The following is a 22,034-nucleotide window of genomic DNA, read 5'->3' as shown; positions in this document are numbered from 1 at the left end:
CAAGTCTGCCACCCCTAAACTTTGACATGGTATGCGCCTAACCTGCCTTTGAAACCTTCAGTCAAGTTGGTCCAAATGCTATTACACTAGACAATGGCGGCAGTCTTACCGGTAGGTTTGCGCCTCTCCCCCTCGATGCCCAAGACCCACAAGACCACTTCCCAGTCCACTTGCAGTACGGCAGTTCAGAAGATCAGCAGGTCAAAGGCGGCACCGCGATTCTGCAAGTGCCTTATGGTAATGACTGAAGGTCATCTGCATGAACACAGGATCAGTCTGCTATCGTCACTCTAACTGAAACGTTAGAGGAAAGGAACAAAGGACAATTAAAACCCACAAAGTTATCCTGCTTTACATAAAAGTGCAGGCAATGAGAGAAGATCTGCTGATCATATCAAGTGGTGCTAGGTCTTGTGGGTGACACATCCGGGCGAGCAGGCTGCTGGATAGGTTCTGTACTCTCACACCCTGGAGCTTGTGCCTTCCTACCCATGTGCGAAAAGTACTTCAAGATTTTTGGCAGGACTTCTATAACCACGGTCCGCACGACAGTCAGGAATTACAAACGACTGAATCAATTAAACTCTTTGAACCCAACCAATCATGCAACGCAACCCATTCATAACACGTGCATAGAAAAGAATAAGCCCAACATCAGTGGATACAGGGCTTGTATATAAATACTAGTCCTCAGGAAGAACAGCTGTTGGAGTTTGGTGAAGGTGCGAGAGTGGAGGAGGATGGGAAGAGGAAAGGTCAGAAGACGCTGATGAGCCCGGAGAGAGACATAACTGCTGAGGTAGTGGTGACAATAGGGACAATGGGTGGGTGTGGGGAAGAGAGGAGCAAGGAGGATGTAGTGTAGAGAGGAGTTGGTAATATGTCAAGAGGGGGGGTGGTAGTAATTAGAACGAGGTGGTGAAAGAATGAGCGAACGTGGAGGGTGTGAGCGAAGCATTGAGGAGGGATCCATAAGGGGGTCTAGAGATAATGAGACTGAGGAAGAGCAGGCGATAAGTGAATGGAGGGAGGTGTGCACCTAATGGTGTAAGGTGCAAGTACCTGCAGAAGTCTAGAAGAGTGAAATAGAAGAACAGATGCCAGGGAAAGGCACAAACGACAGCGATGTGATGGCGCTCTGGGCTGTAGGACCAGCTTCCCTAGGATATATTTATTTATATACAGGGAGGAACAATACTCTTTTGGTCACTAAAGAATGTACAGTATAAAAGAAATCAGATTTGATGGGAACAGGAGAGCTTCTTACAATGGGGTGAGTTTGAAGGACATTCTGACCAGGTTGTGGAGGGCAGTAAATGGACAATACATAAGTGGACATACATCGATTAAGGACAACCAGCATTGCCTTGGGAGGAGTCCATGTCGAGCCTATGGAGCTTCAAAGCAGGCTTCCTCTGGTGGTGATTGTGGACCTCTCGCAATCTGTGGCCCCTTGAGAAAGATCTGGGTGCAGTACCATCGTATGCAAAGATGCCAGGGCAAAGCTGCACCATTCTGCCCAGCTGAAAAGGGGACTGTGTCTGCACAACAGACTGAGGGCCTCATTACGAGTCAGGCGGTAAGGGGTTTACGGCGGCGTAAACAGCGCCGACCCTTACCGCCTGATTCCGAGGTCCCTTAGCGCCATGGAGGACTTAACACCTGCTTTTAGCAGGTGTTAAAATCCATGGCGCTAAGGGACCTTGTTGTTAATTATGCCACCGTAACTTACGGTGGCGTAATTAACGCCTTCCCCACTCCCATTATGCCCTATGGGGCAAAAATGGGAATGGGGAAGGGTAAATGGGGATTGGGGACTTACCGCCCCGCCAACCTCGGAATGGGACGGTAAGTCCGCCAACCACCATGGCGTAAACATAGTTTACGCCATGGTGGTAAAGGTACGACCCAGGCGGTAACTTACCGCCTGGGTCGTAATGAGGCCCTGAGTGATGCGTGGGAGATACTAGGAGGCACATTTACTTCTGAGCCAGAGGACATTGAGGCTTAGCAATGGTGCCACACCTACCTCAACTTCCTCACTTGTGTGCTTTGCAACCCATTGCCCTGACCTAGCCTGTCAAAGGAAATGAAGAACCTTCATTTATATATGTTCATGTCTTATCCATGTGTCTTTATTCGATCCAACTTCTAGGTTCATGCTTTTAACAATCCAGCTTTTTGGTCAAGTGTTCAAATCTACAGGGATTGCCCTTTCATACTGGAGCTTTTTGTGTTTGTAACCCACAACTAAAGAAGATATGGGATTCAAGTATAAAATCATATACAGAGAGAACATGAAGATAGAAGTACACACAAAACAAAGAAATAATACAAAATGAAGTAATCAAATAAAAAATCACTATCCCTTTTAACAGGTTGGGGTATTTCTCTAGGACCCTCTCGACTTCTTGTGAGTCCTTCACTTCGCAGATAAAACTCACCAGCCCCAAATCCTCTGCAGCATCTCCACTCAGGAGGCATTTGATGCCCGCGTTCACCACACAGATTTTGGACGGTAGCACGGTTTTGCCGTTACTGAGGGTGGTGCGGAACCTGCCAATCACGGGTAGTGGTTTCTTGCACCCGTATGCAAATAACAGTGTGTCTGTCTCCTTCAGGTCAGGTTGTGGCTGAAGTGTTTGAAAAGTGGTCATTGGCATGACATTCACAGATGCCCCAGTGTCTATGGTCATCATTACTTGCTGGTTTTGGATTGTTACCTGGCATTTGCGTCTCCTGAGTTTTTTTCTTGGCGTGCCATGTCCGTGGTTGAGGGCTGACACAAGGTAGACTTTCCTCCCTTTTTTCCATTGGTCATTGACAGATTCAGGACCCCGGTTGCGTCATCACCTTCCTCCTCAGTTAAGGAATTCGTGGGTTCCACTCGTCGGGCACTAGCCTGTTTCTTTTTCTTACCCCCACTCTTTTCTTGGGCTGTTTGCGGTGTTTGTATTTGGGCACCTGACGACCGGCACACTTTGGCATAATGGTCCTTCCTGCCACACGCGCCGCATGTGGTCCCCTGTGTCGGGCAGTTCCACTGTCCATGTTGCAGTCCTCCACACCATCCGCACTCCATGGGCCCCGGGATTCGAGGCTGCCATCTGGCATGCGTGTAGTTTCCTCCAGTTTAATCCCTTGCTGATTGTCGATTGATGATCTGGGCTTCCGTGGCTGTCGTGAGGGCTGGCTGTAGTTTTTGAAGTGTAGTGCCCATGTGAGCTGTTCTGGCGTGTGCCAGTTCCCTCTTCCCTCTGCCGACCCAGTTCAAGAATTTGTGTGTTAACGAGATGCCTTTTTCACTCAGTACCATCCTTCTCAGTTTCTCTGATTGGATGCCGTTGATGAGCTGTCTCAGAATTTCCTTCTCAATGTTAGTGAATTTGCACGATATTGCCAGTTTTCTGAGTCGGATGTGGTAGGCATCTAAAGTCTCCTCTTCCACTTGGATGGTAGTACAGAATATAAATGTCTCGCAATCTGGGTTGAGTTGCAGGAGAAAGTGGGCCATTAGGGCATCCTTTGCTTGCTGGTAAATGTGCTGGCCGTCATCAATTGTTAAAGAGTTGAAGATACGTAGCACTTCATCCCCCACATTTAACAAAAGGTGCAATCTCATTTTTCTCGCAGTAGTGATGTCTTTTCATTCCATCGCCATCTCAAATTTTTGAATTCATAGTTGCCATCTGGGGCCAACCGACGAAGGATCAGTGTATGGGTCAAAGGGATGTATCATTATTGAAGAGCCAACTTGTGGGCGGGCTTGCGGTGTGGACACCGATAGGTTTGCGGCAAGTCTAGATGGCGTGCCGGGCCTGGGCGTAGATGTGCCGGTGGCCATGACTGGGCCTCACTTTGCCACTAGCTGGGCCTTATGCCTCACCTTGGTGTGTTACTGCGGGGTTCTGTGGTCTCCGTTGCGTGTCTGTTCACATGCTGGGCATAGACGGATTAGCCTCCCCTTCCCAGGGGCTTGATGCGCAGAGTTGATGGGCCCTGTTGTAACTGCCGCATGTTGGGGCCTTCCCAGCGTCGTGCAGCGTGTCTTTTCTGATCCTGAGTTGTCAGAGGATCAGGTAAAAGTTCATGTGGCCACTCATTGAGGAGAGCACCTTCTCTCACAAGGAAACAGATTTTTTTTTTTTTTGTTATTATTTTTTTGTGTGGGTGGATGGGATTTTTGTGTGTCCCCCCCCTCTCCACCGGGTTTCCAAAAATTGTGCTGTCGCTGAATGCGGCGATCAGCTGATGTTAATTAGTACGCGTACCGTGGTTCTCGCGTCCCTCGTCGCCAGTGTAATATCCTGTCCCGGCTCTGCAGCAGCCGAAGACAGGGTGGGTGAGACCGCGAAGGAAGACCTCAGTGACGAAGCTCCAGCAGGAGCAAAGAATACGCAGACACGCGTAGCTGGGTTCTCTGCCCCGGAACTGCCTCCGCTGAGCGGGGGCGGGACCTTTAGTAGACGCCTTGCGTCACCGCATAGCGGGATGCAAGGCGGATACAACAGGCCCAATGGGGAATGGCCAATAACCGTTCCGCCAAACCCGTGATCCGGCGCTAATAGCGTCGGGGGGGTTGGCGGTAGGGTTAATAGCGCTAGCGGTAATAGCACCGGCGTTACCGCCCAACTCGTGATGAGGCCCATAATAATGCCCTCTCTTGGGGAGCTTGACAAGATCACGAGCTCCGAAAGCTGAGCAATGAACAGAAAATGCAAATTATACCAGTAGATTAACTCCGTAAAACAGTAGAAAAAGCAGCTGAATATTTAGCGTTTATCAAATATAAAACATCCAAACACTGTAACCCGAACTGCTCATGTTAGTCAAAAATATGGACACAATTCAAAACCTCTCCCTACTTATAATAATATTGCCCAAATATGAGAAAGACACGATTCTCCCGAGATCTGCAGTGCTTGCCTTAATGCAAATAATGCATTCTTATTGTGTGCTCTCTTCTCTCTGCGCATGCGCCTCTTTTACAGGTTCCAGTATTAACTTTGGGCGTAGATCCTTACGGCGCATACTTTCCTGTTTTCCTTTCTGCGCATGCTTGTAGGTACAGTATTGTAGCCTTACGCATGCGCATAATGGCTCTTCAATGCGCACGCTCCATACAGTGTGCGCTTTCTGCGCACGCTTGGCGTCTGATCAGTATCTTCTCAGTGCGCATGTGTCTCTTGATTCTTCAATACGCAGGCTCTTCGTAATGCACCCTAGTCGTTGCTTTTAAACTGTGCCCCTCTGGCGCATGCGCTTTCCTTGTCCCCTTTCTGCGCATGCTCCGGTGATCAGTATCTCAGCACAGCAGCCCGGCTCTATTGTGAGACTACCCCGCTCTGGGGAATGCGATCCTGGAACCTCTTCTTCCCTGTTCCTCATTTGTAGCTCAAATCCTATATTTTGAAATGGGAACGCCTCACAGACGGTGAAGCAGTGATAATGGCATCATTTACTGGAGGTGAGTGACAGGTGCTCTGCCCCTTCCTAAGCATTTCTCCAGGGCATGTGATGGGGGGCAGTGAATGTGATGGGGGCCAGTGAATGTGATGGGGGCAGTGCATGTGATGGGGGCAGTGCATGTGATGGGGGAGGGGCAGTGCATGTGATGGGGGAGTGCATGTGATGGGGCAGTGAATGTGATGGGGCAGTGCATGTGATGAGGTTGGGCAGTGCATGTGATGGGGGAGGGGCAGTGCATGTGATGGGGCAGTGCATGTGATGGGGCAGTGCATGTGATGAGGTTGGGCAGTGCATGTGATGAGGTTGGGCAGTGCATGTGATGAGGTTGGGCAGTGCATGTGATGAGGTTGGGCAGTGCATGTGATGGGGGAGGGACAGTGCATGTGATGGGGCAGTGCATGTGATGGGGCAGTGCATGTGATGGGGGCAGTGCATGTGATGGGGGCAGTGCATGTGATGGGGGCAGTCATGTGATGAGGTTGGGCAGTGCATGTGATGAGGTTGGGCAGTGCATGTGATGGGGGAGGGGCAGTGCATGTGATGGGGGAGGGGCAGTGCATGTGATGGGGGCGGGGGCAGTTCATGTCATGGGGGGCAGTGCATGTGATGGGGGCAGTGTATGTGATGGGGAGGGGCAGTGCATGTGATGGGGAGGGGCAGTGCATGTCATGGGTGTAGTGCATATGATGGGTAGTGCATGAGATGGGGTAGGGGCAGTGCATGAGATGGGGAGGGCAGTGCATGTGATGGCGGAGGGGCAGTGCATGTGATGGGGAGGGGCAGTGCATGTGATGGGGGCAGTGCATGTGATGGGGAGGGGAAGTGCGTGTGATGGGGGCAGTGCATGTGTTGGGGGGCAGGTGTATTTATTTGGACATTTGTAGGCGCCTAAACACAGTGTTTCCAGGCGCCACAAAACAAGGAGGGGGTGGGGGACATGGTAAATCAAGAGAATAAAAACAAAGGAGCGGTTATATTGGTCTTTTGACAATCCTACCCTGCAGGGCATGACAAGGTGATAAGTGCAGGGGGAGGAGGGGTAGAGGGAGAAGTGCAGAAGTGGGGTGTTGCCCCCAGGGTCAGGGGCGGGCAAGTGCCAGTGGAAAGAGGTGGGGCGGGGAGGAGGAGAGCAGTGGACAGGCGGACTACGTTGGGATGGACCAGGAAAGGGATTCCAAGGGCAATGGGACTTCCGGGTTGCTGCCGGTGCGAGCTGGATGCAAGGAGTTCCGATTTTTGCTGAGGAGAGAGGACAGGTGGGCACGAGAGGTGGAGAGAGCACTTTGAGGAAGAAGGGTGAGGCGCATGTTGGACGTGCCGGGTTACTAGTGGCAGCCGTTTTGTTTGCAAAGGCAGCATGCTTTGTTGCAGGAGGGAGCTGTGTGTGTTCGGTGTTGGGGAGGTCGAAAGTGACACGCTAGTTGGTCGTTGGTACGTGTGTGGTGGGTGTCCCTGCCCACCATTATGAGTGGGCAGGAGAATACTCTGGAGACGGGCCGCGGGCAGTGGTGTGGGGGTGCAAGATGGCGTACGGCCTGCGCCTGGGAGGAGTGATACATTGTGCGGTACGGGGACCCATGGGTCTGCAAGAATTGGTGGTGGTGCATCTGACTAGGGGGTCCCTTGGGAATCCAGGGGGTAAAGGTGAGAAGAAGAGTGGCAAGAGTGATGGTGGGAAAGGGAAATTGGGTACAGGTGGTGGTCACCAGTCTCTGGTGGAGGGTTTGGCAGGTGCTGGTGTTGATGCTGGGAGGAGTGTGGATGTTTGGAGGAGGAAGTTGGGGTCTCTTGGGGATGACAGTGGGGCAGAGCTTTGGAGTAGATCCCCTGTGGATCGGAGGGTAGAGGGCATTGGGGGTTCTGGTGGTGGACAGCAGTATGTGGGTGAGTGTGAGGCTGCAGTTGAATCCATGGAGGCAGAGTCAGGTTGGTCGGTGGTCATAAAGTCGGCAAAGCCCAATCAAGATCTTAGTGTTGTTAGCCCTTTTGTGGTGTCTGAGTTGGTCTGGAAAGGGGTTGGTGCTGTGCAGTCTGCCCAGGCAATTAGTGGGGGCGTTTGTTGGTTAAGGGTGTGGGGAGGTGACCAGGAACAAGGCGTTGGATTTGGGACGACTTGAGAGACATCCTGTTTCCGTGTCAGAACAGGGTTGTGCGGTGTGTAAGGGAGTAATTTATGGGGTACCTCTTTGTGGGCATGACAGGGATATTGTGAGTTCCTTGCAGGAGGTGGGGCTTTTGGAGGTCCGGAGGCTGGGTAGGAAAGATCCTGATGGCAGTGTAATTTCTACGACTGTGGCTATTCTGTTTAGGTGGAGTGAGATGCCGGAGCACGTGTTTTTGGGGTTTAAAAGGTTTCGGGGGAAGCCTTATGTCCCAGCCCCCATAGGTGCTATAAGGGTCAGGAGTATGGTCACGTGGCACAAACTTGTAGGAGGGAGAAGAGGTGTGGTATGTGTGGTGGTCCCCTTGATATTAAGGAGTGTGTTTCGGTTTGTACACCGAAATGTTGCAATTGTGGTGGGGATCATGTTGCTTCTTTTAGGGGGTGTGTTGCACAAGTGGAGGCCTGTAAGGTTGTGAGCACTAAGGTGAGTTAAAACATCAGTTATGCAGCAGAAGTTCAGAAGGTGCGGGAGGAGCAGGTGGTTGTTGTAGTTAGTCCAGCTGCAGTGGTGAAGCAGGTGGAAGTGGGAGAGGTTCAGTCTTTGGGGTTTGAGAGGGTGATTGGATGGGGTGTTACTATCAGAATGGCAGATATGGTGTGTTTTATTATCGCAACTATTAATATGACAGCTGGTTGTCAATCGAAATCGGACAGGTTACAGTTGGTGGTGAAGGCAGCAAAGATGTATTTAAGGATTGAAAATCTCACAGATAAGGATGTACATAACATGATGAGTGGTGGTTCAGGGGTCTGAGGTTGTGGCAATGGAATGCAAGGAGTTTGTTGGCAAATGGGCAGGAGTTGAAGAAAGAGTTGATGAAAGTGGGTGATTTTGACGTGTGTGTTCAGGAGACGTGGTTGAGAGAAGGTATTAATTTTCGTTTTCTGGGTTATGTGTTGTTTAGGAAAGATAGAGTGGTGGGTCGTGGGGGGGGTTTGCATTTTGGTCAAGATTGGTATTCAATGCTCTGTGCTTGAATTTAGAGGGGAGTTGGAGTTGATTGGCGTGAGGTTATTTACGGGTTTTGATGTGTTGGTGGTTTTGAATTTCTACAACGTGTGTGGACCTCTCGATGTGGGGGATTTGCAGCAGGCCTTGGGGCAGCGTGACAGATATATTCTTTGTGGGGATTTTAACTGTCACAATACGTTGTGGAATAGTGCTGTGACAGATGTTAATGGGGCTAATCTGAAACACTTGTGTACGAGCGCGATGGAAATAAAATATCAATATCAATAATTTGGAGGTGCTGGCGCTGGGGCATACTAGGACTGATGTTCATACCGGTATGGGGTCTCGTTTGGATTTGACCTGGGTATCAGCGTCTATGGTTTCTAAGTGTGTTTGGAAACTGAGGAGGGATGGGGAAATGGGGAGTGATTGTGGGTCTATGTCCGTAGAGGTCGGTGTCAGGGTGGTGAAGTCGTCAAGTCCTGCCCCGATGGGGTGTAACTTCCTTAATTTGGATTGGGTGAAGTTTGGAGAGGGGTGTAGCAGGTTGATGTGTGTGATGGGGTTGGGTGATGATCAGGGCTGGACTGTGGATGAGATGGATTTGGCTCTGCAGGACATCTTTCAGAGTGTTGTGGCAGAATTGGCCCCGGCTCGAGGTAAGCTTTTCTGGGAAACCTAAGATCCCGTGGTGGTCGTCAGAATGTACAACGGTTGTTCAGGATAGAAAAAGGAAGCGGCGGAAGGCCATGCATACTAAAGCGGAGGCAGACATTGTCGCCTATAAAAAAGCTATGGCACTGGCGCAGAGGGTGATTCGATGTCATAAGCGGCAGTATTGGAGGAATTTTTGTAGTACTCTCTCTAGTGATAAATGTTTGTCAAAGGTGTGGGTGAGGTTTCGGCGTATGTCCAGGCAGGCGAGAGGTGGAACTCGGATTTCGGTGATTACAGATAAGGGGTGTGATATGGTGGATGATGGTGGTAGAACAGAGGCACTTGGAAAGTATTTTGGGGGTGTGCACAGCACGGAAAATTATTCTCTGGTGTCCAGACGGAAAATGGCAGAGTTCATGGCTGTTAATCAGGGTGCGCTGAATGTTGTGAACAAATGGACATCCAGTATGGATATGTCCTTCACTTTGAGTGCTTGCTGGAGTTGTTGCGTCTGTTTTATGTTGGGTGGGATCACGGTACACTGAAGTGGGTGGAAGAGGGCTGTCAACCTGCCGATTCTGAAATTGGGGAAGCTGGCTGGTTTGTGTGGGTCTATTTCTTTGACATTGGTTTTGTGCAAGGTGATGGAAAAAATGGTGTGTGGCTGTCTGGTGCACTTTCTGGAGTTGGAGCAGAGACTGAGTGTGTTTCAGCATGGGTTTCGTAAATCTAGATCCGTAATGGATGCAGTTGTGGCGTTGGCAACAGATGTGTAGGAGGCATTGTCCTGTCGGGAAATGGTGGGGGCGATCTTTGTTGATATAGAGAAGGTGTATGATATGGAGGGATGGTTTGCTATTTGTGTTGTGAAAGAAAGGTGTTGAGGGGAAGATATGTTCCTGGATTAAGGATTTTCTGATGAATAGGGTGTTTCGGGTGCGTGTTGGGGATGTGTTGTCCCAGGAGTTTTTGGTGGAAAATGGGATGCCCCAGGGTTGTTTTATCAGCTCTATTTTGTTTCTTGTAGTGGTGCATGGCCTTATAGAGAGAGTTTGGGAGTGTGGTTGTCAGGTGGGATTCTATGCAGATGATGGAGTGACTTGGGTTAGGGGTAAGGTGGGAGGAGTGATTCAAGGAAGGTTGCAGGAGGCTTTGGAGGTAATGGAAAGGTGGTGTCAGGATTGGGGTTTTAAGGGTTATCCCCACAAAAATATTGCCATACAAAAATATTGCCATATTTTTGCAGCAATATTAAGGCATGGAACCTGCAGGGGACACTCCCGCAACCCCCATATTATTTTTAAGGGAGCGGGGGACACTCCCGCAACCTCCGCTCCCAATAACCCCAAATATTATCCCCACTAAAAATATTGCCTATGCCTGTTCCCGACGACCATATATACAGCGATTATTTTGGTGGGGATAATATTACCTGATACTGTTTTAAGGTGTCCTCCTCTAAAACAGTGTGTATGTTGTTTAACAGGTGACGTAGTGGTATCAATTTGGATATCAAGTACAGCTTGGTCCTTGTGTCGGAATTCAGGTATCTTGGTGTGTTCTTGGATGAGCGCTTGTCATGGAAGTTGCAAGTGGAAAAGACGGTGGCAAAGTGTAAACAGCTTCTTAATTTGTTGAAGACTGTGTCGGGTCAGGAGTGGGGTGGAGGGCAGAGGAGTATGATGATGGTGTATGTGGGGTGTTGGTCAGGAGTGTACTGGAGTTCGGAGTTCAGCTGCAGTGCAGTTATAGTAGGACTCAGCTTAATGTGTTGGATGGTGCCCAGGCAAGGGCAATGAGAATTGTGACTGGGACTGTTCAGTCATCCCCCACAGAGGCTGTGCAAGTGTTGGCAGGGATGTTGCCATTGAATTTGAGAAGGCAGGAGTTGAGTGCTAGGTATTGGTTGCGTTGTAAGTCCCTCAGTTGGTGGCATTATGTGAAGAAGTGTCTGGAGGTTAATTGGATGCATGCTTATAAGAGTGGGAGTTGGGAGAGGAAAGGGGGGACTTTTGCATTCCATGCGGATGGGCTGGTGAAACGATTGGGGAGTGGAGGGGATGTGTATGGTGGAAGATGTGGAGAGGGTTGTAGGGCTGATTTGGATGCAGCATGATCCAATTGTCTGTTTGGATTTGGCCAATGTGGTGACCAAGAAGGGTGGTGATAGAGGGGTGATTAAGAGATTGGCAGTGCAGTATGTGGAGGGGGAAAGTTGGTGCTCAGGTATATACAGATGGTTCCAGGGATCCAGAGAGGAACAGGGTTGGTATCGCTTGCTATGTTCAGGTGGATGAGAAGTTTTGGGTGGCTAGATTGTCTGATGATCTATCCGTCTGCAGGGCGGAGTTGTTGGCTGTTAATATGGCGGTGCTTCGGATTATGGGGAAACAGTTGGCTAGGGTTGTGGTGTTTGTGGATTCGAGGATGGGAATTGTGATAGGAGGGATATAGTTGTGCTCATTAGACAGCGATTAGAGGATTGTGTTGTAGAGGGTACTGTGGTGGAGTTGACTTGGGTTCCAGTCATTGTGGGGTCTTGGGTAATGAGCTGGTGGATTAGGCTGTGTATGGGGCCACGTTGCTGGGGGAGGTGAATGTGAAGTCCCATTGAGAGTGGCTGAGGTACAGGTGATGGTGCGTGGAAAAATTAAGGATTTGTGGCAGGATCAGTGGGGTATGGGTACAAAGGGACGGCAGTTGTATGCAGTGTGCAGGGAAGTGCGGGTTCGGGCATTTGAGGGGGGTGGAGTTGACACGAAGGGAGGAAACTATTTTGAATCACCTTAGGGTGGGTCATGCAGGGTTGGAAGTATTTGATGGGTAGAGTTGCATCAGCGGCGTGTGAGGCTTGTGGGTGCCCAGAGATGGTGCCTCATTATATGTTGGACTGTGTGAGGTTTGATGTGCAGCGGGAATCGCTCAGAGTCAGGATGAGTGGCATTAGGGTGGTTGTACAGGGGTTATCTGATCTATTCAGTTGGAAAAGAGGGGTGTTGGATTAACAGTGTAGGTTCCTGCTTCAGTTTGTTTCGGGAGACGGGGAAGTGGGATGAGATCTAGTGGATGCTGATGGCTGATAGGTGCTTATTTTGGCGAACATCATCTTAATAGATGGAAATCGGCTGCTTCGGGTTTCTGAAGTCATCTTAACAAGAACAAGAAGAAGAAGCATTCCAAGGGCAAGGGCAGGAAGAGGATGCTGGGGAGCATCGTGTAGGGGGTGGTCTGGCCCTTGTATGACTCTGAAGGGAACAGGCACCAGTCCAGAGGTAGATGGAGAGTTTAGCACAGGAGGGGGAGAGGGAAGGAAGAGGAGAAAAGATAGGTCTTGAGAAGTTTCTGGAATTTAAGAAGATCTGTTTCAAGTCTATGGGGGAGGAAAGCTGTTCCAGAGGGAGGCGCCAGCCGAGCAGAGGGATCTACCTCCCACTCTCTTCTTGGAGAAACGTTTGACCTGCACAGAGTTGGTGCCAGAAGACCAAACGACTCTGGCTGGGTGTTTTTTTGGGAGATAGAGCTGGATGTAGAAAGGTACCCGGCCCCAGACAGCCTTGTAGATGATGCAGAGGGCCTTGAAGTTGATAATTACAGTCACCAGGAAACACTAGAGAGATTATAGGGCTGGAGAGATGCAGTCCCTGGGCGTGAGGCCAAGGATAAGTCTCGCAGTCCTGTTCTGGATTAGTTGGTGGGGAAAAAGGAGGAAAGAGGAAGGTTGAGGATGAGGCTATTACAGTAGTCAAGCCTAGAGAGAACCAGGGCTCTAGAGACATTGAGCTTCTGGAGGAAGGTGAGGAAAAGTAGAATGCCCCTTAGGAGAAGAAGCTGAAAATTGAACTTCTTGGCAAAGCCCATGATGTGTGGAGAGAGAGGAGTCAAAGATGATCACAGGGTTTTTTGCCTCACAAGTGGGTAAAGGGAGGGGACCCAAGCAGTCTGGCCAGAGAGTAAGGGGTAAACTAGGAGCAGGCGTCCCAACCAGGGCTCTGGAGACAATCTGGTTATGATAGTGGGGACGGGAGACGGGCTCAGGATGAGATCGGCAGTCCCTTCTTTACACATTTGGATTATATATTTTCTCTGTCATGCAAATACTTGGAGTATTTAATTTAGATCATTCTTATTATACATACATTAATCATATGATTGTTTGCTTTCTGCCGACCTGAGCACTTCATTGGCATGTCCTCGTGTTCAGTAAAAAGTAAAGCTCACAGGCTACAAAAGGTAAGTAACTGCTGTGATATGTATGCCTCTCTACAAATACATAACAGAGTGTTTTTCAGTGGTAACACCAGACCAGATATACAGCCGGGGTGGGATACATAAGAGAGTTACAGCTGTGACAGGGAGGCGAGGGGCGGTCAGCATTAAGTAAGTCAGGTGGCGCAAGGGGCGATGTGATGGCCTAGGTGTTGAGGTAGCGAGATTCCTTAAAGAGGTGGGTCTTGAGTTATTTTCTTCGTACCTTGAAACACTTGTGTATAAGCACGTTATAAATGCCATATCATATCATATATATCAATTGTAGGAGCTTGGGGCCAAGTTTGATGCTGATGCGGAGGAGGTTCCATAGTCTTGGGGCGTAGGCACAGAAGGCTGGTTTTCTGGTCCTTCATTTTTGCAGCAGCAGATTTCAGGCCTGCATGTATCCTGGCTTCTGGTGGTGCGCTGTCCGCCCGAGATGCTGAGTTTCACTGCAAGGTAGTTGGGTAACTTGAGGGCGACTGCCTTATAGATAATGAAGCAAGACTTGAAGGTGATTTGTGCGTGCAGTGGGAGCCAGAGAAGGTTGATGGGGCCGGGGTGATGTTGTCATATCTGCGTAGACCATTGATGAGGCATGCAGCTGCGTGCAGGACACTTCTTGCCACCATCCAGGTGGGATAGGACCATTGCTTGAACGGTGTATCGAAAGCTGTCCAGAGGGAGGAAGGGCTTGACCTTTGGTGCTGCATCTGGGTCTGAACCCCGATTGGTAGGTTTGGAGGAGATTGCTGATGTTGATGTGTTGCTGCAGTTGTGTACCTTCTGCTTTCTCAATGATCTTACCTTGGAAGGGAAGATTGGTGATGGGACGATACTTACCTAGGATGTCTGCATCCATTGGTAGAGGGAGGATTTGTCTTGTCTTTAGGGTTGATTGGAAGGTGCCTTGAGTTAGGGAGCTGTTGATGATCTCCAGGTAGAGAAGGAGAGCCTCTTCAGGGAACGTGAGGTGGGTGATTGGATGCAGAGCTGATATCTATGTCCTGGCACCTCTTGCTGATTTTGTTGATGAAGAAGGCGTTGATGGCAGTGGATTTATCGATGGAATGTGGTATGACAGGGGTGGGTAGCGGGTTGATGCAGTGCTTGACCACTTTGAAGAGGGCTTTGCTTTTGTTGTCGGCTTCTGCTATGGTGTTCTGATAGTAGGAGGCCTTGGCCGTGTTGATGAGTTGTCGACGTGTTGCTCGGAGTTCCTTCAGGTTCGCCAGGTTGACTGTGGTCCTGGAGCGTCACCAGGTTTTCTCTTGCTTCCTGGTGACTCTTTTGCTGAGGTTGAATTCTTATGTGTACCAAGGTGCTGATGGTTTTGGTTTGCAGGTGCGTTGTTTCAGGGGAGTGTGTCGGTCGATGGAGCCTGAAAGACTGGCGTTGAGTGCTACGAGTCGCAGTTCACTTGGGCATGTTCAATCCATGTAAGGTGGAGGTTGGCGAGGTCTTCTGTGAGGGCTTCTACCAGGAAGTTCTTGAAGGACCTGAAGGTTTGTCTGATGGGTTTCTGCTGGGAGTGCTTGACTGGGGTGGTGTGCAAGATGTTGAACGGCATGGCTAGGTGGTCAGAACAGTCAAGCGGGTGTGGAGAGCTGTAGTGGAGGGAAGACAGTGCAGTGATGATTAGGTCGAGGACTTTACATTTATCGTGTGTTGGGTCTTTTGTTTGCTCTGTGAGGCTGAGGATTTCGAGAAGGCCGAGGCGAGCTTCCTTCATCGGTTTGTAGAGGATATGGCAGCAACAGGGAAGATGCGCATACCATAGCATAAGTAGAGGATATGGCAGCAACATGTATTTATTTTTTTATTTATAAAGCATGCAAAACCCCAAGGACATCGAGGCGCTGTTGCAGGTACCAGTTACATGTGGCCTGTTTGGCAATTAGTAGTTACACACCGGATAAATTAACAGTTACATACAGACCGAAATGGAGAAAATTGTAGGTTACATACAGACAGACAGTAATGCCCCAGGAGGGAAGGTCAGGCATAGGCTGACCAGGTTATGCAAACAGCCAGATTTTGAGAGATCTTCAGAAGACCCAGTAGGGCTCTTCTGCCCTCAGCGCAAGTGTGAGGGAGTTCCATTGTTTGACTGCTATGGATGGAAAACTTGATCCTCCTGCTTTGGAGCGTTTAAACTTGGGCTGAACCAGCTGATGGAAGTATGGTGGTCTAGTCGGCCTAGATGAATGCATCTTAGAGATATTCTGGGACAGTTAGGGTGGTGCAGACCTGGAGATACACCTGTGTGTGATCAATAGGGTTTTGACAATTATCCTTTCTCGAATCAGGAGCCAGTGTACAGCTCTTCGTGTGGCAACTTGTATCCTGTTTTAGGGATGTTCAGGGCCGCTCTTAAGGGTATTGTTTTAGCATTGTTTTGGATGGTCTGTAGTTATGTTGTGTGCAGAGGTGCCAGCAAAGTGTACATTACAGTAATCTAACCTGGCACCGACAACTGCGCACACAATGGTTAGACAGCTATCTGTGGATAGGAAGGGTCTGGAGGCATTTGTCAATTTGGTTGTGTACTACGCCAAGGAGTAGATGGCGTTCACTTGGTGAGTCAGTGGTAGGTTATTTAAGGAACTCATGGTGGCAACCGTAAAGACAGACAAAGTGATCACAGTTCAAGGGTGTTTATTAAACTGTAAATGCAGGGTGTAACAACCTAAACCTAAAACTAAGATGGGAGCAAGCATCAACCATAAATGGGAAATAATGCAGTCCTTGTGGCGTTATGTAAAAAAAAAGGACCTATACTAAGAAAAACCTATTGCCAATTCCTTACAACTAGTTACACAAAGAGTGTGGGATAAGGGTTCCGTAAAGAAAGAAGTGTTCAAAAATAATAAGTCAGGATGTGATTGCCACGTGTCTCCCTTCCCCACGTTTTTAGCACGGGACAAGGTGGGACCTTGGCACACAGCACACACTCAAGCCTTCTCAGCTAACAGTTCTGTTCTAGCTATCAGGTTTTTCGACGGTTAAGTCTCGTTTCAAACAAAAGTCTCTTGCCTTCGAGGGCCTGATGCATTCTGCAAGCAAACACAACGTTCTGTTCCACATAAGCTTTGGGTGACGGCTTCACACATGGTACCCCTCTTCCGGGTGCAGACCCCTCCAGTCGTATTAAAAAAAAAACAATTAAACAGTTCCTTTTTTCAATGAACTTTGGGTGATGATTTTTCACCTCTGGATCTACCTCGGTGGGACTTGGACGCAACTGACAAGGGGGACAACTCACTTCCCCTGGTCTTCCAATGCCTCTTGCTTTCAAAACTTCTTAATGTCTTTATAAACTGTTCATCAGGCTTTGCCCTTGGTTGTTGGCTTCCCTCTGCGGGGTTCACTCTCGTTAAACTTTACCAAACAGTTCACTATGGGACCTTAGACTTCACTCCTTCTCGTTAGCATCCCTCCACCGGATTCACTCTTCCCTACTTTACGAAACACAGTTACTTACTGATTTCACCTTCCTCAATCATCTGTCGGACAATGCCTTTCGACGGACCGCTGGGCCCCTTCTCCTCATTTAACGATGACATAGCTCTCCTACTCTCCAATAACACCAAACCCAATTCACAGATACTTATTCTTGGTGACTTCAATCAGGGTTACAATGACGAGAAAGATGACAAAACAAGCACAGTCTCAAATACTATCTCAGAGCTAGGACTCACCCACCACATTTCTCAACCCACACACAACAAAGGCTGCACCCTCGTCTGGATAGCGGACCTCAATTGCAACATCACCATCCTATCCAACACACCCTGTGCCTGGACTGACCACCACCTCATCACCTTCACCATCAACAAAGATAAACAAACACCAGAGCTCCCTCCCAACACTCCACCCACATTCACAAGAAACAGCAAAAACATCACAGTCGAGAAACTCATCCCTCTACTCCAACCCATCATCGACTTCACACCTACCATTACCAACCCCACAGAAATAGTAGACCTTTATAACACAACCATTCTTAAGGCCATTAATACTGTAGCGCCGCTCAAATTACGGAAAGCCAAACCACGTGCGCACCTCAACTCTTGGTTCACACCTGAATTAAAATCTCTCAGTAAAAACAAGAGACAAGCCAAATCAGCGTGCAAACAGTTTCCTTCCACTAACAATAAAACATCCTATTCCTTAGCCTCCAATATCTACAAGTCAGCTATCATCCAAACAAAAAAAAAACATGTATAACGAGAGAATCAGCAAAGCCAAATCTAACACTAAAGAGCTATTCAACATCCTGAGAGACCTTGAATCCCCATCTCCCATCCCAGACGCATGCACCAAAGACATCTCTTGGTGTACTAACGTACAAGAAGCACTCCTTGGCAAAATTGCTATGCTACAATCCAAAATTGAGTCGAAGAAAGAAAGCCTCACCTTTGCAGACAATCCCATCTCACCCACCCATACCAAACAAATGGACAACAACAACCTTTTTGAATTTTCCACCATCACTACCAAAGAGGCAAATGCCAACGCGACATCTGCCCAGCTTCAGTTATCAAAGATGCGGCCAAACATCTTGCCCCTTTCATCACCTCTCTGATAAACTCATCCTTCACATCCAGTATAGTACCCAACAACTTAAAGGATTGCTGGGTTTTACCCTTACTCAAGAAACACACTCTAGACCCTAGCATCCCCACCAATTACAGAACCATTACTACTGTGACCTTCCTCCTAAAAATCCTTCGACAGAGCTGCCTACCTGCAGATTCAGAACTACTTAGAGAAAAATAACCTGCTAGGACTAAGACAATAGGGCTTCCACACCAAACACGGCACAGAGACAGCCTTGATCGATCTCAAGACACAAATGGACAACCTTAAATACAATGGTAAATTAGCCCTTCTCCTCCTCGACCTCTCGGCCGCTTTTGACTTGGTAAACCACGATATTCTATTTAAACTCTTAGCCTCAGCAGCTAACTTTTCTGACAAGGCAAATGCCTGGATTCAGTCCTTCCTGAATAATAGATCCATGAGGGTCTTTGCTCCCACTGCCGCCGCCGAACCGGCCCCCGTCACTTGTGGCGTCCCTCAGGGCTCCTGTGTTTCCCCCACATTATACAATTTGTTTACTAAACCTCTCTTCAACATTCTGGACCATTTGGGTGTCATCTATACGAATTACGCAGATGACACTCAAATACTCATCCCACTAACAGGCGACTACTCCACCGACAACACAGTACCCAACAATATTTATTACATTATCCAAGAATGGATGTCCAAACACGGACTCTGCCTAAACGACGACAAGACCGAGCTTCTACCCCTAGGCTCCCAATCCAGACTCGACAACCTCGACAAACTTTATCAGACATTCACCATTGACGGCAACAACATCTCTGTCTCCAACAGCGTTAAAACTCTTGCGATTTACCTTGACTCCTTCCTTACACTGACCAAACAAATCAATGCCATCTCTTCCGCCACCATCCTAAGCTCATCAATGCCAGCAGACCCTACCTCTCGACCTCTAACTGTACTACCCTAGCCAGAGCACTAGTATTCTCAAAGGTCGACTATTGTAATGCACTCTATTTGGGCACCAGCCAAAAGAACATCAACAAGCTTCAAGTTATCCCAAATAACACACTAAGGGCAGCACTGAACATACCCAAACTCGAGCACATCTCTGACGCTAGACGATCCACTCAATGGTTATCCATACCTCCCGTACACTTTGCCTTAATGACATCATTTGCATTCTATCGGCCTCTGTGTTTGCGGCAATATACATTTACCTAAATGTAAGGAATACATCAGTGATTACTAAATAGATGGGTCAAACATGTGTTTGACAAACTGCTGACCTAGTGTCAAACACCTGCCTGTATCGTTTGTATATGGAAATGTGGATCTTTCAACCTGGTATATGCATGACCCTGATGCTTAAAATGCTTGTTTGCCCAGTCTGTGTTTTATGTCTCATACTCTTGAATAGGAAAAGGGTCATAATAAAAATGAAACCCACTGTTCCTGCTGCATGTGGCCTCTATCACGTTATAATGTATCATTGAGAACCTCTAATCTGCCACCCATTAGGGTGCTTGTCCCCAATTGATGGCTCATCGAAGTCTTGTACGTTACTACGTCAGTTAATAATCACGTCACTACTACTGAGAACGAGTCGCCTGTTACATGTGAGGCCTAAGATTATGAACGTGTTGAAACTAATAATGTGCATCTCCTTTTATTTTAACAGGTGATTGACGCCCCGGAAATGCAACAACAGTGCTCGTTCGATTCTCTGGACTGATGTAGAGAAAAGCTTCAGTGTTAAGAGTATTTGGAAGCATCGTAGAACTGTGCAAGTTTGGGCCTGTTGGATACACAGTGGCTTCTGTCCATGGAACCCCTTTGTGGTAACATCAAGTAACCAAGCTTGGTCTTTCTTTCAATCCTGGGGTGTAGGATATCTGGCATGAAAACAACCATACACACTCTGAAGCATGTTGTGAAAAATTTGTAAATGTGAATGAACAAAGCGTATCCTTGTACTGAATCTTTTAAAAGCTTCGATCAGAGGAAAAATCGTGTTTGTCACCAGAAATGATCTTTGCACGAGAAAGCTAATTTGAGCTCTGAATTTGGGAAAAGATTCAGTGGAACGTGTCTTCTTATTAAGCACCTGACACAATAAACTGATGAAAAACCTTACACATGCCCAATTGATACTATTGTCTGCCCCCAAATAATGCATACAGGTGATAAACCTCATGTGTGCACTGACTGTGGGAAAGGGTTTGCTAAGAAAGGACTACTTATTAGCCACGAGAGAAGACATACAGGTGGGAAACCTCATGAGTGCACTGAATGTGGCATAGGGTTTGCTCAGAAGGGACATCTGATTAGCCACCATAGAACGCATACAGGTGAGAAACCTCATGTATGTGTTGAATGTGGGAAAGGGTTTGCTCGGAAGGGGGAGCTTACTGGCCACCAGAGAAAACATACAGGTGAGAAACCTCATGTCTGCACTGAATGTGGAAAAGGGTTTGCTCGGAAGAGAGATCTTATTCACCACCAAAGAACTCATACAGGTGAGAAACCTCATGAGTGCACTGAATGTGGGAAAGGGTTTACTCAGAAGGGAGATCTTACTATCCACCAGAGAACACATACAGGTGAGAAACCTCATTTATGTGTTGAATGTGGGAAAGGGTTTGCTTGGAAGGGGCCGCTTACTCGCCACCTGAGAACACACACAGGTGAGAAACCCCATTTGTGCACTGAATGTGGCATAAGGTTTGCTCAGAGTGGACCACTTTCTCCAATACTTTAGCTGGCCAGGCCAGCAACTGGCAGGTAGTTTTTTTTTTTTTAAATGGCTGGCTCCAAGTTGTTTTAAAAAAAAAATGGTTTCACTGTCACATTTTTTAATGCGTCAGGGACCCGCCCCTGTGTAAGAGATTTTTTTCACAGAGGTAGCCATGAAGGGTGTAATATTCATGGCTAACTGCCAAGCGGTGCGGGCATGCAACACAAATGCAGGACTATTGGTTGGCTTGAGTTTTAATATGAGGGAATATATCACTTCCTCTGTCACAGTTTGAAACCTAAAGCTCTCCTCAGCCCCCCAATTCGCTGGTATTACAACATCTAACTTGGGTTGAAAAATCCCACCCCACCCATCGATGTCTCAATACCCTTCTGTATTGCTACAATCTTTTCCTCAAAAGATATTAAAGGCATTGGCCTGTGCCTGGGAGGAACTGAGAGATTCAGCAATGCAATTTGATTTACAGAATTTGGAAACCACTGAATGCGCTTCCCTTGACTGGTTCCCAGCCCACTCGATCTCACCATGAAGGAAATTCCTTTTAGCCCCGAAAATGGCTGCCTTGTAGGTCTTTAGTGCCATCTTCACCTTATTGGCATCGATTATCAACGTACTTTTCATCCATAACTTATTGATTTGTCGCACCTGCTTATGCAGTGAAACCAATGAAAGCCTAAACCAGGGCTTCAAGACCCTGGTGCTCTTCAGTCTCAGGGGAGCATAGTTGGAGCAGATCTCTTCCCAAATGAAAGTGCCCACATTGAAGTATTCCTCGCTTGGTAGCGGGTTGTCAATACTTGCCAATCTCGTCTGTACTTCCTCACCTGGGATCTTAGCTCGATCACTTGCTTTGCGAGTCAGGGTGGGAGGTCTAGCAGACTCCTCTCCCGTCTGCTTTCCTTCTATAACTAAGCCAAACATTTGAGCATGGTGATCAGACCAGAGAATAGGGACGGTCTTGTAAAATACTGCACACTTCCCATGGCTGAGACCAAATCCAGGCAATGGCCTTTGACATGCGATGGCGCGGTTGACAGTTTTCATAACCCGTGGTTCCCCAATAAGTCAAATAGTTCTTTGGAATCGGAATGCATACGGCTATCCAGCCAGATTTTACAGTCTCCTACACATAGGAGTTCACTATATCTGCTCCCAACCAGGGTCAGATGAATATCTAATTTCTCCAAAAATGTCCCCACGGGTCCAGGGGGTCT

The 22,034-nt window shown here is 48.2% G+C and overlaps 1 pseudogene; it reads left to right on the top strand.

Moving 5' to 3' along the window:
- Nucleotides 1-20,823, top strand: part of LOC138515443 (zinc finger protein 850-like) — a 49,751-nt pseudogene extending 28,928 nt beyond the window's left edge.
- Nucleotides 20,824-22,034: the final 1,211 nt, after the last annotated feature.

Source organism: Ambystoma mexicanum, chromosome 6q (assembly GCF_040938575.1).
Source record: "Ambystoma mexicanum isolate Mex_15411 chromosome 6q, UKY_AmexF1_1, whole genome shotgun sequence".
NCBI lineage: Eukaryota > Metazoa > Chordata > Amphibia > Caudata > Ambystomatidae > Ambystoma > Ambystoma mexicanum.
Note: the sequence above shows the minus strand (reverse complement) of the source record. Positions and strands in the feature narration are given on the sequence as shown.